Raw genomic sequence first — 18,346 nt, 5'->3', positions numbered from 1 at the left:
ATACTATTTTATCAACTACCCAAAGGCCCTCACAGCCAGCCTATGACTCCTGCATCCTTACTGGCTCTTTGTCAACTGCCCTCACTCTTGCTTTCCTTTGGAGGAAAGATAATTCCTTGAAAGGATGGCCTGCTTCCTCACCATCTGCTCAGTCCTTTAATGCCATTGAAACTAATTTTGATGTTTAACCTTGTTTTGGAAAATGATCTCCCATTTCACCATTGAACTGGTAAAATCCCAAAGCACAAAATCTAAAGTCCTTCCCCTTTGAATTCTCTGTAACATTTTATAGGATTGCCCACATTAATAACAACCAGCGCCAGTCCTTGAGAGGCTACTGCACGCTGCACTGTGCTAGCCACCTGGTATACATGATGTTACTGAACCTACACAGAACCTCTGCATAGCAAGTATTATGACCCCATTTTATGGATAAGGAAACTGAGGCACAAAGATGTCTATCAACTTACTGAATGTACCATAACTGCCACATAAGTGGAGAGAGAGGGAGAGAGAAGAAGAAGGAGGAGGAGAAAGAGAAGAAGATGGAGGAGGAGGAGAAGGAGGGGAGGGGAGGGAAGGGGAGGAGATATTGTAACCCTGTTAATACTGGTGCTTCTTGGAGATTTGTCCTTTTCTATCTGAAATCTTTCTCTATCCATTAAAATACCCAAAGCACTGTGTACCTTTCTTATGGCATTTATCTCACTCTTAACTCCTGGGACTTGATATAATTCCTGAGTAATTTGTAATCTCCTTGAGAACCTCCTTTAGCATAATGCATTGTTGGCACAACTTATTATTTTTTTTAACAAAGGGAACATTCCACAAAGAATCTTTCTTTGGACTGATAAGTCTGAAGACTTAACACTTAGTAAGAACATAAAAGCAACATCAACTCCTTCCCAGCTCATTTACCTTTATAACCAAATAACAGTGACCTTCTCAAGAGTTTCCTTTGGGTTAATTGGTCAAGAGACTTTTTCACAATATTGCAGGGGTACAGAAAGATAGCTAGAGAGACAAAATGTGCATGCTTTTCTTAGAAGTTGCAGTTGAAACTACCATTGCTGTTCTGATTAATGACAGGGAATCCCAGCCAAGGAGGGGTGTAATGTAATTTAGACAAACTCAGGGTAAGGTAACGCTCAGGAGAGAAATTAGAGCGAGTTCCTGTGATGCCCAGATGGACCATAAATAAGAGACAATGAGTATTGTTAGTTTTCTTGCTGACCTTTGTTTAACTGAACTCTCTCATTAGAAAAGATCTACTTTAGCTTACTATTAAAATTGCTGTTAGTTCACCTGCTTTGAAAAGGAACAGGCAAGGGGCAGCACTGAGGTAGATTAATGGTTTGCCTTCTTGGTACTCGTGCAGTTCTCTTCAATTATCTCTTCATGTTTTTATATTCATATAATATATGTTTTTATATTCATATAATATATAAATATATATATTTTTCAATGGGCAAAGGGCTGATGTGTGAAGTGGATGCAAAGTATAGCACAGAACACAATATCTTAAAGCAAAGTGTACTAAAATACAGAGGACTAATAGGTATAGTAAAATTTCTATTTTTTTGTAGGTGAAAATAATTGAATATAGGCAATTTCACATGGATCGAGTTTTGACAAGACACTCAATTCATACAACTTATAGAATATACAAAATCCTATAATGTATGTGGTGTTATCCCACTTCATAAATAGAGACAAAATTCAGAAAAGTTAAATAATTTACTAAAGGACACATACTAGATGGATTTTGAACCCATGTCAACTTTATTTCTATTCCATAAATCTGTCTTTTCATAAAATATGCTTCCTTTCTCCACAATATTTGTAAGTAGAAGAAAAAAAAGAAAATAACGTATGCATGCAACTATGTGATATGTAAGTAGCAAAAGGTAAAACCTGCTGAAAGACTTCAGAGACTAGAGAGGTCCCTTCCAGCCCGGGGCCAAGGAATGGAAGGAAAAGTGAGAAAGGGCTGAGAGAAGGTTTTACCCGGGGTGGGGCGTCCCTGGAGAGTTTATAGGAGTTTGACAGGTGAAAATGAAAGGGGAGAGAGAGTTTTCTTGAATGTTTGAAAGGGTTAGGCCAAGAGACAGAGACAAGAAGATCTAATAGGAACATTTTAGGGGTGGCGGGTAGTACAGCTCAGTTGTAACACAGGCTGAAAGTGGGAGGTAATGATTAGGCTGGAAATTTATCTGGACAACACATATGGGAGGATAGTGATGCCCAGTCTTGGGAAACTTTTTTTGCTTGGTTAACGGGGAGCTGCAGAGGCGCTGTAATTAGGGAAGTTCCATGATCAAGGTCATGTTTTGGAACTATTCATTAGGAAGAGCCATGTAGAAGAAAACAAGGGTGGGAAGAGATTTGAGCAGTTTTCTCAAAATTTGTGTGTGATAGATCTACCTAGGGTGTTTGCTAAATTTCCAGGCCTTATAGAAAAAGATTCTGATTAAATACAAGTCATCTAAGTCAATATATTTTTTAAAAACTTCCCAGGTAATTCTTGTGCAAGTGATTTCAGGATGGCATTTTGAAAAAATCAGACTAGTTGCAAGGTTTGTTAGCAAACTGTTGTAATAGCCAATGTGTGAGAATGTGAGAATAAAAGGGCTTTATTTATATAGGAATGAAGGCGTGCATACAAAAGACATTTTGATGGAAGGATCAATAGGAGTCCAGCCAGTTAGCTCTATACTTGGAGGAGGATTCAGAGACAGTTGTTGGCTTTAAAACCTGGGCAATCAGTGGCACAGTGAATAGAAACATGAGGCAGAGTGGATTTGTTAGGTCTTCACAAAAGTTCAGTTTTGCCAAGTGAATTTTGACATGTAGAGTGGCAGCCACAGGAAAATTTCTACTAGGTAGAAGGCAACAAGATTTGGGTTGGGGAGTAAGGTCACAGCTGGAGATGGTTGGAGATGTAAGTTAGATATTTTCAATTACTGAAAAAGTGTCAACAAAAAAGAAGAGTGACCAGCAAAGAGAAAAGTTAGAAAAGAATGATAAGGTAGGAGGGGACATAAAACATAATTTTATATATAATTAGAGAGATGGGGGGGAGAGGAGGTCCATAGTTTTCCATGCTGTAGAACAATCAAGGCCATGAGGACTAAAAAAAAGGCCCTCCTCAAGCTTCTTGGAAAGTGTGAAGAGGGTCATCACAGGAAAGCAGTGTGTCTAGAATTTATACACTAGTGCCTTGAAAAATGAATGGGGAGCAAGGAAGTAGAGGCATAAGTACAGACTACAATTTCTAAATGTTTTTTGATGACAGGGAACTCAAGTCATGTTCCAGTTTTCCATAACCTCATCATCTATGCAGTTGTTCAAGTCAGAAATCTAACATTGTCCCTGACACTTCCTTTTTCTTTACCCATCTGCTCTCAGATTTATCCCACCACTACTCTCTGATATGACTTCCTGAAACTTCATGTGCTGTTTTATCCCTACCCTCCAGCCACGCTGGCCTTCTGTCAGAGGCACTGGTCTCATCTATACTCTGTGACAGGCTTTAAAAAAATCTTTTATTAATTTTTTATTGCTTTTCACTAGAATGCAAGCTCCATAAGGACAGGAAATTCTCTCTCTCTCTGTCTCTTACCGCCTCTCTGTCTACACACACTCAGCACTCAGCAACTGTTGAATAAGTAAAGGAGCCCTGCTTGAGTCTTTGCACGTGCTTTTTCTCTGCCTTGAAAGCCTCTCCTCTAATTCCTGCTGGTTTCACGCTTGCTTATTTTTCCACATTTATGCTTCTTTATTTAGCATCTCAGTTATATCTTCCTCGGAGAAGCTTTCCCTGACATCCTTGACTACATTAATGTCTTCAATTAAATAATCTGTTAGCACTTATTACATTTGTAACTTTACATTTATTTGTGTGAACATTTGAACAGTGTCTCTCTCACCCAGGACTGTCACCTCATGGTTGGTGGGGAGCAGCTCATTTCTGCTTTGGCTCAACACTGTATCCTCAACACCCATCTTGGTACCTCGTCCATAGATGCTGAATGAATATTTGATGAATACACAAATGAATAATTGAGTGAATGCAGATGTGAAATGAGGACTGATCTACTAAAGAGTAGCAGAATAGAGAAGAAAATTTTTTAAAAAATCACATGGACCCTTGAGCACATCCATAGGTCTAGGGGAAGAATTTTCTAGTAAATGAAGCACCATCTGAAATCAAATTGCACGCAAGGCTGTTTTTCATATAGACATATAAATTGGAGCACTACTCCTATTTATACCATTTTTTTTAGTTTCAGTCCTGCAGACACTAAACCTACTTGTCAATGGAGAATTAAGCCAAGAAGATTGAGAAACAGGTTGCGATAGACATTTTCTAGCCAGTGTTCTCTGTACCAGGGCTATTGTTTTCTTTTATACTCTCAAAAAGATATTCTCAAATTTGGTACCATATTATATAAGCCTTCTTTCTCCATCAGGTATGAACTCTATTTCTCTCTCAATTTTTCTTTTGATTCATTCCAACAGAGAATTGATTCCTGTGCTGTTCTATTTTTATGTTTTTAAAACAGATAATTACCTTGAGTTGTCTACACAGAGAGCCCCATATGGCTGTTCCCAAGCATCACATAGGATCAAATAAAACCACTAGGAAGTGAAGCTACACCAGTCATTGATCATCCCCACAGACAGGAAGAAACTTGACCATCCTTTTATAACTCTGCCTCTAAACTTAGATATTATTTTCTTCTGGCTGGTTGCTTTTCCTCCCTTAGTTTCTTCATTTGGAATATACTAGGAAATAAAAAAAAATCTAAAGACAATCAATGGTTCTAGATTTACTATAGAAATACAGTCCCTGTAAGGGGGTGTACAATCCCTCTAAAGTAAAGTAAACTATACTTTCGCTTGGTGGAGCTACAAATTCTTCACATGGTCAGAAATTTTCAGATGCTTATGCAAAACCAAACTCAAGACATTTAAGAATTATCTCATAGGCACGATTTACCAACTGCTTCGCTCTCCTTCTCATAAAGTACCTTCTATGGCAGTACCAGAATGATCCTCTGCATCTATGCAGAGCAAGAAAGAACCTAGATTTGCATTTAAATTGCTGCTTATTTTTTAAATTTCTCGGAGTTTCACTTTGAAAGACACTTTACCTTTGTGAATAAGAGTTATAGAGCCAGGTGCTTGACCTTTACCAGGTTTGGAGTGAAAATTTTAATAACAAAAAAAAAAGAGACTTAAAAAGTCTGACAAAACTGGAGTCATTATTTATAAAGTCCCGAGCTGTGTACAGAGGACAGTGAAATGCCCCAGACGCATGCCAAGCAGTAAGAGCTGTACTTTGACAAAGTTCCATATTGAATCCTCGTTTGATAGAGGCTGCGGGGATTGGTTTTGTAAATCATTTCCAATCAAAGAAAGTCTGTGAGGAATGTGATTCTGTGAATAAGCAGGCAAGATCAGAACTCACAAACCCTTCTTTCCTTCCTCTTCCCGAAGAGCCCTACCTCCACCACGAAGGAGATGCAGTGAAATTAAAATTTGTGTAGTTTCTAGACCCCTACACTGCCAGTCAAGCAGCCTTGAAAACAACAGTAAGAAATCTTCCTGACTTACCTAATATGCCTTTACGTCAGGGACCAGTGTGAAGAGGGGCGTGTATATCAACCAAAAAGTTATTTTTAAAATCTGTATATATTTATTATAGTTTGATTCACCTAAGAATTATAAAAAGAAGGTGTCTGCTCTCAAGGAGTTTACAACCTAATTATTTGGGCTAAAAAATTATACTTTAAAATTAAGTTACGTATTTTACTTGCCTAGCTATACTGTTTTACAAGTTGAATGGATTTGTTGAAAACTGAAAATGAGCTCCCATGTCCAGAATATTCTGGAGTTTTAATTTCACACTCAGAAAACCACCAAGATGACAAGAAACCTGCATGTGGGATTCATCTGACATTTTCCCTATTTAGTACAAATGCTAGCAAATGTAAACCAAAGCCCTCCTGTCTAGTAATATAAGCATCTTCTCTTTCTTTCCTAAGAAGTCAGCAGGCTTGACATTTTGACAGCTGATTTATTCCCTCCCCTCCCCCTGAGCTGAAATTCTCACCCAGGCTCATCTGTCACCCTAGCTTTGATGAGGAGGGGGCTTAGGCATTTGCACTCGGAGGCTGTCAGACTTAAACTTAGCTTTGAATGAAAGGTTCCACCATGCTCTTTACAAAGTTAGGGTAGCAGCTCTAGACAGATGGTAGAGAGGAAGGGGTGGAGAAACTGCCAAAAAAAAGCACCTGATATGGGCTTGAGAATGTAAAGAGGAGAGGTGAGAGGACAGGTGAATGAGGAGTTTGTAAGCACAGGGCAGGTCCAGGGCTTTATTATTATAACATTTTTGTAATAGTCCTATGCAGCACTATTTTGGAAGTGCATGATTTATTTGTTCCCTTGGTCATTTACCCTCAGGTCAAACTGGACACTAAGATATCTAGTATTGAATATATATTTATCACTGGTTCAACTCATTCAAGAAATACTTATTGAGCATAAACTACTGCCAAGAACTCTGCTAGACACTGGAAATACTGCGATGACTATAACCCAGTCCCTGACCTCCTGAGACTTATGATTTAATTGGGGAGGAAGGGAGCAGATTAGTGAACCAAAGATCAGAACAGTGTGCTAACGGCCATGGTGGAACTATGCACAGAATATTCTTGCAGGAAAAAGGAGAGATACCTCGTGAAGATGTTTTTTCAAAATCAAACTTTGAAAATCTGTGATGGCAACAGAAGAATTACGAAACATCACCAAGAGCAAAGATGTATCATTAGAGACCAAGGCTGGTATCATCCACACTCCCATATTCCCAATTACTATGTACAGACGCAAAAGTTGGACAGCGAAGAAGACTGATAGGAAAATAATTGATTTGCTTGAAATATGGTGTTGGAGGAGAGCTCTATGAATAACCAGGGCTGCCAGAAAGATGAAAAAAGTGAGCCTAAGAGCAAATTATGCCTAAAACATTGATGGAAGCAAAAATGACAAAACTGAAGCTATCCTACTTCAGGCACATCCCACGAAGGTCCTATGGAAAAGACAACAATGATGGGAAAAATAGAAGGCAGGAGGAAAAGAGGAAGACAAATATGAGAAGGATTGACTCCATAAAGAAGCCACAGGCATGAGTCTGCAGGAGCTGAGCAGGGCTGGCGAGGACAGGACATTGTGGACATCACTCATTCATAGGGTTGCCGGATATTGACATGTAATACACACACACTACTGTTGGAATGGAACCCTCCACCCACACTGGCTAGGGCTAGAATGATATGTTTGTGATGAATGGACTCTTTTTACCATTATGTACTATTTCTCCTTGTCACTTGTAATATCCTTGTTCTGAAATCTATTTTGTCTCATGTTAATATAGACACTCCAGCCTTCTTTTGATTAGCTTTTCTGATGTATCTTTTCCCACCTTTTTATTCGCCTTTCTGTGTTGTTATATTTAAAATGATTTACTTGTAGATAACACAAAATTAGGCCTTTAAAAAAAATTCTGATCTGATAATCTCTTAATTGCTTGTTTAGATGATTTACATTTAATGCAATTATTTATATGGTTGGATTTAGGCCTATTATTTTATTATTTGTTTCCTGATTTTTCTTACTTTTTTCTATTCTTACTTTCCTGCTTTCTTTTGAGTTGTTTTAATATTTCTTAATATTCCATTTTAATGTATATACTGTTTTTTGGATACAGCTCTCTTATTTTGTAGTTGCTCTGTGGCTTACAATATATATATCCAAGCTTTCACAGTGTAATTAGTGGTAATATTACATCACTTCGAGTAAAATGTAGAGAGACACCTTACTGCCAAATACGTCCCTCTGTCCAAACCCTCATCGCCTCTACTGCTGACCTTTATGTCATGGTTGGTATATGTATTGTATTTATTTATCTAAAAAACGTTTATAAGAGTTTATTTGAGCCAAACTCATGACATAAGACAGGGAAAAGATCTCAAATGCACCAGAGAATAGCAGTTTTGTAGCTTCTTTTATGCTTTTAAAAATAATGAGGGAATGTAAAAATTTCACTTACAGAGGTGGATTTGGGAAATGACAAAATATTAAAGGAAACACCCACACAAATACAATCATTAGCAACACAAACAAGTCTGCAGGGCTTTGAAATCTGAGAAGTTGTTTGGTACAGGATGACGATCAGAACTGATTAAAGGAAAGTTTAGCCTATGTAGAAGATTAGTATTGAGAGTTTCCCAGTAGTTTGTATGGAGGTGCTTATTTTTACTGAGCAATTAAATGAAAGTGAATGCCTTTGCATTAAGAAATTCATAATTTTAAATCTAGAATAACAGACTGATGCTAATTGCACATTTCATGCACACCTGGCACTGAAGTCATATTACAAGCTGATGCATTCATTCATGGTCAGTTTACCAGCAATTCATCCCATGCAGTCACAGGCTGTGTGAAGACCAGGAGTGTTGAAACTTGAACCTGACAAGGTCGAGGAAAGGCATTTGGTTAAAGTTATTTTTAATATCAATCCATAAAATTGGGTTATCTCAGAAAAGCAGACATTTTCTTGATTTTTCTAGAATTGCCTCTTTATTTTGGGTCTAATAAGAAACAATCAAATGTCACACATTTCAAGGAATTCTGTTTCTGGGGCTGGCCAGGTGCTCAAACACCTTGACCTCTAACATAATACTTTGGTATTTAAATCACGTTTAAATTACATCTATTGAATAAACCTAGAGACATGCAATATAAAAGAAATCAGAACTAAAGGAGATATTTAAACCAAATCTCTCAGTGTTGTCATATATTTATAATGTTTTAAGTTTCATCCTAGGTAATAATAGTTAAGGTGCTGGTAGGTAATATGCATTCTGCATATAATTTGTGCCGAGCACAGTGCTAACAGCTGTGCACAGATTACCTCATTTAATCCTCAAAACCCCATGAGTAATGTACTATTACTGTATACATTTCTGCTGAAGAAAGAGCAGGTTTAAAGAACTGGCAAGGGGCAGGTCTTCAGGTACACGGAACTTGTGTCTGGATGCCACAGTATACTGTACATCTAGAGACTGAGGTTTTCTTAGTGAATAAATTAGCCATCATTTAAGTCACTTCACAAGAGCTTAAGTCTACTTTTTCTTCAGGGAAGGAATCCATAAGGCTCCTGCATTGTTCACAGAGGAAAGAAAAATCTTTTCTTCAGATCCTCCCTTTAAAAAAATTCCTGTAATCACTGGCAGCCTGTAGTCACTAAATATACTAAAAGATGGTTAATCTGACACTCTATTTATCAGGACTCTTTATGGTTGAAGGGAGAGTAAATTTCAATAGCTTACTAGTTCTTTGACCTTGAGCAATATGATTAACTTTTCTACACCTAGTTTTCTTATCTGTTCAATGGAAAGTATTAATATCTGCTACTCAGGCATCCTGTGAAGATTAAATGACAATGACAGTGAGAACACTATCACTTTTTAAGCTTTTTCTCTGTGCCAAGTATTCTAACACATAATCACATTTAATCTTCAACCTAAAGAGGGAGGTATTACTGTCACCAATTACCAGGGAGGAAACTGAGGCATGATAACATTTTCAAAACTTACCCACGGTCACATAGCTATGAAGTACAAATGTGAGATTCAGACCAAATCTCTTTGTTCTTAAAGCCTGTGCTTGTCTCAGATGCTATGTACTTTTCATATCACACTACCTCCCTGAATTATAGAACATTCTGGAAATATTGGGCACTATTACTTGCATCCAATTTGTAGAATAGAAGTATTTTATTATACTTTAATTATTTGAAAACATATACCTTATAAGTGGTAGAGAGGTCACTGTTAACCAGAATATGAGACTAATCATGCTGATTTCAAGAGCAATAAATTAATACAAATGAATGGTACATATATTGATTGATTCCTAGTCCCACACAGGCTACTGGGGCCTGTATGTTCAGAAAAGGAGTAGTGAGCCCAACTGTAATTTCAAACCTGGTCTTGCCATCCCTTCTCTTATCGCCAGGGGAGATCAGAGAAAATACAGGACATATTTATGCCCGTAGTCATTTTTATAAATTTGTGAAGGTATCTTTTTGAAAGAGAACTGATCTTTTGGATAAGATCAAATTTGGGCAAATTGAATTTTTATTTGCTTTGACATAGATTGGAATCAGTGATGTACATTTTTTCTCTCTTATGTAAAGAGGAGAAAATAATCATCTTGGTAAATCTCCTTGACTTTTTTCAAGGTGTTCAGTATCTTTCTGTTTAGAAAAAGTAATAGGGTGCTATGACACAGAGTTTTGACCCTGAGGTTGAAAAACTTATGCTTGGAGCCTGATATTACCAATGGAGTTTTATGGGGAAAAAAACATTGAATTCCTTCATTCATCAGTTTATTCGTTAATTTGACAACTTATGTCAGGGAACAACACAAAACCCCTCCTCTCATAGAGTTTACATTTTACAGGAAAGAGACAGACAGACAATAAAAACTTAACATATGACATGTTGGGGGTATAATTTGATATGTGATGGAGAAAAATGAAGCAAGGACTAGGGATGGGATTTGTGCAAGAGAGTACAATTTGAAATATGGTTTGCAGGGAACTCCTCTCTGATGAGGTGACATTTGGTAGAGACCTGAAGAAGGTGAGACACTGAATTATGTAGCTATGTAGGGGAAGAATTCCCTGGCAGCAGGCACAGCAGAGGCAAAGGCCCCGAGGCTTGAGAGCATGGCAGGTTTGAGGAACAGCGGCTGCAGTGCAGTGCTGAAGGGAGAGGCAGCAGAGGAGCCAGGGAGGAACCTGGGCTGATCACACATGGCCTGTGGGTCACTGTAAGGATCTGGCTTTGACCTGTAGTTAGATGGGAAGATGTTGGAGGCTTTTGAGCAGGAGATACTATATTTTAACTTCAATTCTGAAATGACCACTGGTGTTGGATACAGACCACAATGTGTGTAGGAGAGCAGGGGGAGGCAGAAGCAAGAGGTCAGTGGTGAAAATACGTGCAATAATATGAGAGCTGGCAGTAACTTGCCCAGAGTGGTAGCAGTGGGATCATGAGTAGTTGAATTGTAGCTACACTTGGAAGGTAGAAACAATGGGATTTTCTGTGACAGGTGAAGGGAATAGAAGATTCAAAGAGGACTACAAGATTTTTCTTCAGAGCAAGTGGAAGAATTGAGTTCCCATTTAGATGCATGGGGGAAAATTTGGGAGGACTTTGTGTGGAAATTCAGAAATGTGATTGTGAACATGTTAAGTGTGCAATGCCTACATACATTTACATGAAAAGGTTATATAGATAGTTGAATATGTAAGTATGTACGTTAGAGGAAAAGCCCAATTTAGGCATTAGAATTTGTAAGCTGTTTGGGTATGGATAGTTTTTAAGGTCTTAAGACTAGCTTGAACTCATTTAGGGAGTAAGTATACATAAAGAATAGATTTATAGCTGAGCCACAGAGCACTCCAGCATTTAAATATTTAGGAGATAATAAGGAGCCAGAAAAGGAGATTGAAATATTATCTACCTATAAAGGAATAAGGAGGATATACACACACATACACACACACACACCTACATATACACACATATGCACCTTTTCTAGTAAACCTGAATTAACATGTAGGAGTCAATCTCTGAGAAAAGATGATGCTGAGTTTTTCATAATGTGCCAGAAAGCCCAAGGAAGAAGGGGCACAGCATTTCTGCTCAGTCTTTCACGGACCAACAAATGAGTTTGGAATCTGAGGTGAAGACATAGTGGGTTATATGAAGCATGATAATGGGAAAGATGGCAATGTGGTTGGGATAGGAAATATAAACTTTAATGATGCTAGTCTTCCTGTGACTATTAATGCCATGCCTGTTCTGAAAAAAATTAGCAACCCTACAGATGAATAATGAAAATAAAATGGTACACTTCTTTCTCTTTTTTCCATATACAGGTATATATTAAAATTAAGATTATATTGTATATACATTGTTGTAGTCTGCTTTTTATTCAATACAATAGCAGGAATATATTTGGAAGGTTCTTTTTTCATCATATTTTGATGAGAGAAGAGAGGTGATAAAAGAGAAGGTTGTGTTAGTTTGTGAAATGTCTGGTCCGATATTACCAATAAAAGTAAAATGATGACTGTGTATATGAGAGAGACAGAGAACAAGGACAATTCTGGACTTGGTGACTTGTGTCTTGGTGACTGAATGATGACTGTGCTACCCTTGGGCACTGAGAAAAAAGGAGGCTAAAGCTTTGCTTATTTTTTATGTCAGGGTGGATTCCTGAGTTGATTTCTGTATAGCTGGAGAATTGCTCATTTTTATTACTAGCTGTAGCAAAAACTGAAAGGGAAGGATATGTGGAAATGCTTTGATTGATACCTACCAATGTAAATAGGTGGCAAAATTAAGTTGTGACAAGTAGGTTGTTTTGACTAAATTACTTGGTTTGGCTTTCCCCGCAGCTTGCAAACAACAAAAAAATCGCCTCCTATATTTTTCATGTTGTAGGCGTCTAGTCTAGACACACATACCATCGAGATTTAATACAGGGACTTTTCCCATAAATCTGTGGAAATTCAGAAAAGTCATTTTAGTTTATCAGTAAAGTGTTATGAGCATGACCACAGCAAAATGACTTCTCCTGTTGACAACTTTTATGGCACAAAATCGCTTCTCTAATAAATGCTCGATCTGATTAGATTCAGAAGATATTGGTAAGACCAGAGACAGTGGAAGTTCTTTTCAAATAAATGAAATTAATGAAAACAATAGAAATTACATTCACTTGTATTCTTCTGACCGCTGTAAACAAAATGTGTGTGTGTATGTGTTTCTGTTTGTGTATTGTGTGCTCTCTGTGCATGGGTTCTTGACTGGTGAGCACAATTCGCTAGATAATGGGACTTTACAAGGTCAAGGTCACACATTCCACTGGACACATAGAAACAGAAAACTATGCCATAGCCATCAATTGCATCAGAAATTCCATACAGTTATTTTATGGACATGTGCTCTTGGTCACATAAAGACTAGCATAGAGAGTTTCAGTAATTTTCATCACACTATTAAGAAAAATAGACACACAACTTTAAGCATAGGTGCCACACACTACAGGGCAATGATTTCAACTTTAATTGAGCATGGCTACAAATATACAGAAACTCACAAATGTACAAACTGAACTGCACCCGAGAAAAAGCCCACTTAACTTTAATTCCAGTGTTTAGCTGAAACAAACATACTATAATTATCATTGACTTTTATTTCTAGTCAGTACTTTATTAACACAGAAATTTTGGAAAAATGTTATATTCTTTTTTAAATATACAATTATTCTATGTGTCTTTGCCATTCATTATAACTAAATCAATGCATCAGAATGTAGCATTTTCCAAAATCTATAGTAGCATCTTTACACATCAGAGTTTGTGAAGTCCATCAGGGAAATAACACGATAACATGGAGAAATTCACTCACTATGTTCCTGCCACTCCACATCGAGGGTCATGTGCAATGACAAATACTGAAACTTGCACCATAGGTCAAGTTGGGGGAACAGTCATTTCTGATCATTGCATTTTGCTTTAAAAATCTCAGCCGCTGATTTCCTGACATTTCCTTCTTTGATTGAGCTACACGGATCCCATAATAAAGTACAAAGCAGTATAAGTTCCTCTGCAAATCTACTCATTATCCACTGGACTTTGGAACCCAACTGCCCCTCTCATCTTTCAAGGAGAATTGTGCTTTTATGCTGTTCATTAAAAAAAAAAAAAAAAGAAGAAGAAAAGAACAAGACAAACCGTCAAGTTCATAATCTCTAATGAATCACCATTTTCATCTGCAGCCCTGACAGTTGCTGAAAAGCAAAAGCAGGAGCAGAGGGAAAGCCCCCTTTTTAGTCTAAAACTCTTTCTCTGCGGTTAGCAACACCATCCGTGCAAACAGCGTGGATCAGCCTTTCAACATGCAAAATGGACGGAGGTACCCAATTTTCTTTAATAATAAATTAAATACAAAGTAGTTCTTTATAAGGGAAATCCTTTGTAATCTTCCAATGTCCCCCTTTAAAAATCAGATTCTGGCTATCACAGCACATTGACCATGGGAAAATATTATTTATCTAACAGGTTTCAAGTCTTAAGGACAGCATCCTCTTTATTTTTCTTGGACCTTTTTGCCCCCCACCCACCGAAGTCTTCACTTAACCCTACTAACAGCCCAGCTGGCACCACAGATAAGAAGCAAACTGCTTTCTCCGTGACCTCTAAGCATTCTACTCCACGGGAAAAGCAACGTGGAATGCACACTCAGCAGGCACGGAGCCTGGAGCCAGTTTGTCCTCGAGGCATTTCTGCCATAAAACATAATACTATCCACTGTGTTTTGCTCTAAGCAGATCCGTCTCCCACTCCCCTCTCTCCGCTTTCCTGCTTCTCGCTCCGCACCTGGCTGCAATTCACGACCCACTCGGCACAAAGCAAACAAAAAAAGCAAGAAACAGCAACAGATCCCTTTGTTTGACATGCAAATCTTACCTCCTGTAGTTGTCACATCTTCCTCAAAAGCCACGCTTAATTTTTAATGACAGCGATCCAGATCCAGTGCAGTCCTCCCAAGAGCCACCGGTAATCATCATTACCTCTCGTGCCTAAAGCTTTTCTGGACCATTAATGTCACAACCCTTGCTAACTCATAGCTTTAATACTCCCAGCTCAAAATGTCTGAAAGAGTTTGGAAGGACAATAGGAGTGACTGGCACGCTAGACAGCCATGCTTGAAATTAGTTATCTGAAGCTCTGTTAGAGCTGCTTCTTACTGTTTTCAAAGCGTACAGGAGGTAGGATTATTAGCCTATGATAGGCATGCTGTTTCTGTTTTTATTAAATACTGTAATAGGCTGTCTGTTAGCAATGCTGTGATAGGTCTAGCACGCTTCCCCACTGCTTTTGAATTCTTATATTAAAAAGGGAGAGAGGGCTCAGACCCCCTTCTGGGACTGACAGACACCACCCTGCCTACTGGATCAGATTTCCAAATCCCCTTTCACTACAGGAGAAAGCATTCCTTTTGCAAATAGGTATTTTTACTCAGAGAGTGAAGTTGGGAATAAACACTCTAGGATTCCCCAAACAATTCTCTCACTCCCAGTAAGGGACTGCTACTCTTCTGTTACAGAAATCAGCATTTTCCAGAGTTAGGTAAGAGAATCAATCCCAACAGGAAGCATTCTCATCATCACTGAGCTAGGATTCAGCATATACATTTTATATAAAACTTCAAATTAGACATCAAATGGCCAGAATGGATCATAAGCACATTTATTGTTTCTCGCTGATTGACAAAGCTGGTGGGTCGGGGGACGTGCACACTACCTTGATCCCCTTTGGACAATCGTGACCATGGAAGGTCCAAGAGGGGTTTCTTACCATTGGTCAGAGACAAGAGTGTTATTTACTTCCTTGAAATGCTGCTCTGAAAAGTGCTAAGTACTTTTCCAAATAAGGAAAGTAGAAAAAAGTTCTTGGTAGCTCACAATAACATAGAGAATGTGTTACACTACAAGTACCCAGATTTAATCCTTTTCTTCTGCTGGTCTTTCCTCCTGCTACCCCAGGAGCAATAGTTTGTAATAGTTACTATAGAAACCAAGTAGTTCTCCTTAGGGGACATGCTTAGGGAAAGTAGCAGATGGAATAAGAAGGGAAATGGAAATGTACTATACCGGTCTATAGAATTGAAAATGAGGTGCAATTAACAAACAAAAACTACTGCAAAACAAAATCTCAAGAGGAATGGTTATTAATCACCACTCTTTAATTACTGGTGGTTTTGTTATCTAGAATACTATTATGATCATAGTATCCATTATTTTATTATAAGAGAGAACTGAATATCTAAATTGCTCATATATTCTGATTTATCTGATAAAGAAAATACACTTCTTTTCTTCTCTTTCTGTTTTTTTGGTTTTTGATTTTTTTTTTTTTAATTCTTGGTTTGGGTTTGAATATGCTCTGATTGTTTTTGAATTTTAGTTTTTATTTTACTGCTCACAATTTTTTCTCAGGAATAAGGTGTAATTTAATGGAAAAATCTCCTTGTAACAGAAAGTGTAAATGTTTCATTCTGATTGGGTATCTTTATAGTGGTTCCCCTGGGGCAAAATCAAAATCAGAAAATATTGTAATTGGAACTTCAGAAAATAATCCTGTTCACGTTATGTTTGTAGGTCAAAGAAAAGAAGACTCTTTTTCAAATTTTTAGTTCTTCAAATAGAAAAAAAAATATTTTGTGTTATGTCCAAAACCTTTTACCAGCCCCATAATCCTATTAACTGTTAGCCCCATAAACTATTTCTTAGCCAAGGAATTAGATGTTCACAGTTGTAAGGAATCTGGGGAGAACAAAATTATTGTCTTTAGTTCCTCAGTTTCACAGTTTGTAATGTAAGTATTCCACCCAAAAATTTGGATAAGGATTATTTCAAGGGAGAAGAATTTATGATATTCTCTTTGTAAAATGATGGGAGAATAATATTATGAGCTGTATATCCCAGTTTTTTTCAAATGTAATAAGGGTTTACTTTACAACCTGACAACCTAAACACCATTAACAATACCACAAATAATTTGGGAGACAGAGAGAGAGACAGACGAGACAGAGAGACAGAGGCAGAGACAGAGAGTGAGAGAAAAACTCCCCAGCTGGATACCAATCATAATGTGATTACTTCAGAAAACGGATGCTAATGACACAAGAGGTAAGTATAAGATTTTGTTCCTAGGATGAAATAAGAGGGATTGCAGCAAAGACACTCAGTGAAGTCCTTGGAGTCACTTGACTTCTCTGAGGATGAAGGAATTTACTAGAAAGTGCTGTTCCTGTGGGGGTTGGGGTGGGGTGGAAGATGGTTTGTGGAGGTAATGGAGGAGGAGCAGAAAGTGAGGGAGAGAAGCTGAAGGGAGGGAAAGAAGAAAAGATCTATGAGGGAGAAAGGAATTTCTTAAGGTAGCATCGTATTCAAAGAGGACACAGATTTTGAAATAAGGAGGCCTGACTTGTTTCCATTAGTCTGTTCAAGCCTCAGGTGAAATGGAATGATGATAATATATATATTGTAAGACTGCAGTGATAATCAGACTCCTACTGAAGGTAGGAGTAAAGCTCTTTGCTGGTTGTAACTGAGCAGGAAGCAAAAGGGAGAGGAATTATTAAAGAGGGGGTAAGGGGTAAGGAAGGAAGAGGAGAAAAGGAAGAGTAGAAAGGAAAGAAGACATGACCAGGAAAGAGAGTGAGGGAGTGGAAGAGAGAAGAATGCGAGCTGTTAAACGTATAAGATAGAACCTCTTGTTTTTGTTTTGCTTTCTGTATCACCTCCCAATAACTATTACTTTAATTTCCTCCCTATAATGAAGTTTCAGATAATAATGTGTCTTTGGAGCTCACCTTTCCGTCCAGAGAAACTTGTGCTGAATTTATTAAAACCATGTTCTACTATTTCAAAAACAGCTGATGTGAAGATTGAATTTAGTAATTCTTAGCATTGTGTTTTGGATGGTTCCCTGGAGAATGAAGTTTGGGGCAGCAGAAGGCTAGCACTGGAGTAATATTTCAGAACTATATTACCAGATATATTCAGCGAGAGTACTCTGTGCATCTGTAACTTGATAACATTTTCAACAGCATCTGCTCTCTGAATGCACATTAAAAATGAAACAAAACAAAAAAGTACCTTGTTCTGGAAAGAATTTGTGTATGTTAACACATTATGCTGAGAAATAGAGTCTGGGCCAGCATGATGTGAACGCATATGCAGAGAATTTTCAGTTTACACGGACAGCCCGCAAGTTAAGTGGTTTAATGAATGGAACGATGAATGCATAATTTCATTATGAGTCATCGCTATGAAAATGAAAATTTGATAGATACATAACCAGAAGGTGTAGCTATCTGTTACAGCTACAAGTGCTAATTATATTTTGGAATATATAATGTATGCTCTGAGTAATACAGAGAACAATGGTTTTTGCCCTGTTGTGACTATTTAACTAGGAATAACAGGATAGTTTAAAAAGTGCTTCTTTCCTGTTACGTTCTTATGAAAGCTGAAGCCAACTCACTTTAAGGTCCCAATTTAATTCATAAAAGAGGCATTCTATAGGCAACATCTGAATTCTTAGTCCTAAAGAGTAATTAAAAGAAAGCATTTGAAGAAGTGCAGACATGAAAGTCCTGTGTCTGATTTCCAAGTCACAATGAAG

General features: G+C 37.7%; 1 protein-coding gene across 5 annotated transcripts in view; it reads right to left on the bottom strand.

Moving 5' to 3' along the window:
- The window catches only part of KCNMB2 (potassium calcium-activated channel subfamily M regulatory beta subunit 2), a 321,616-nt gene that overhangs the window by 208,105 nt on the left and 95,165 nt on the right, over window positions 1-18,346 (bottom strand). The window contains exon 1 of one of the 5 annotated variants that reach the window (XM_024560656.3): window positions 14,621-14,944. The exons of the other annotated variants lie outside the window; for them this stretch is intronic. The gene's annotated coding sequence lies outside the window, so the exon portion shown is untranslated. Of the gene's footprint in view, window positions 1-14,620; window positions 14,945-18,346 lie in introns of those variants that run through there. 5 annotated transcript variants of the gene reach the window in all.

The sequence above is a fragment of the Desmodus rotundus genome, chromosome 2 (genome assembly GCF_022682495.2).
Source record: "Desmodus rotundus isolate HL8 chromosome 2, HLdesRot8A.1, whole genome shotgun sequence".
Lineage (NCBI taxonomy): Eukaryota > Metazoa > Chordata > Mammalia > Chiroptera > Phyllostomidae > Desmodus > Desmodus rotundus.
This window is presented reverse-complemented; position numbering and strand designations above follow the sequence as displayed.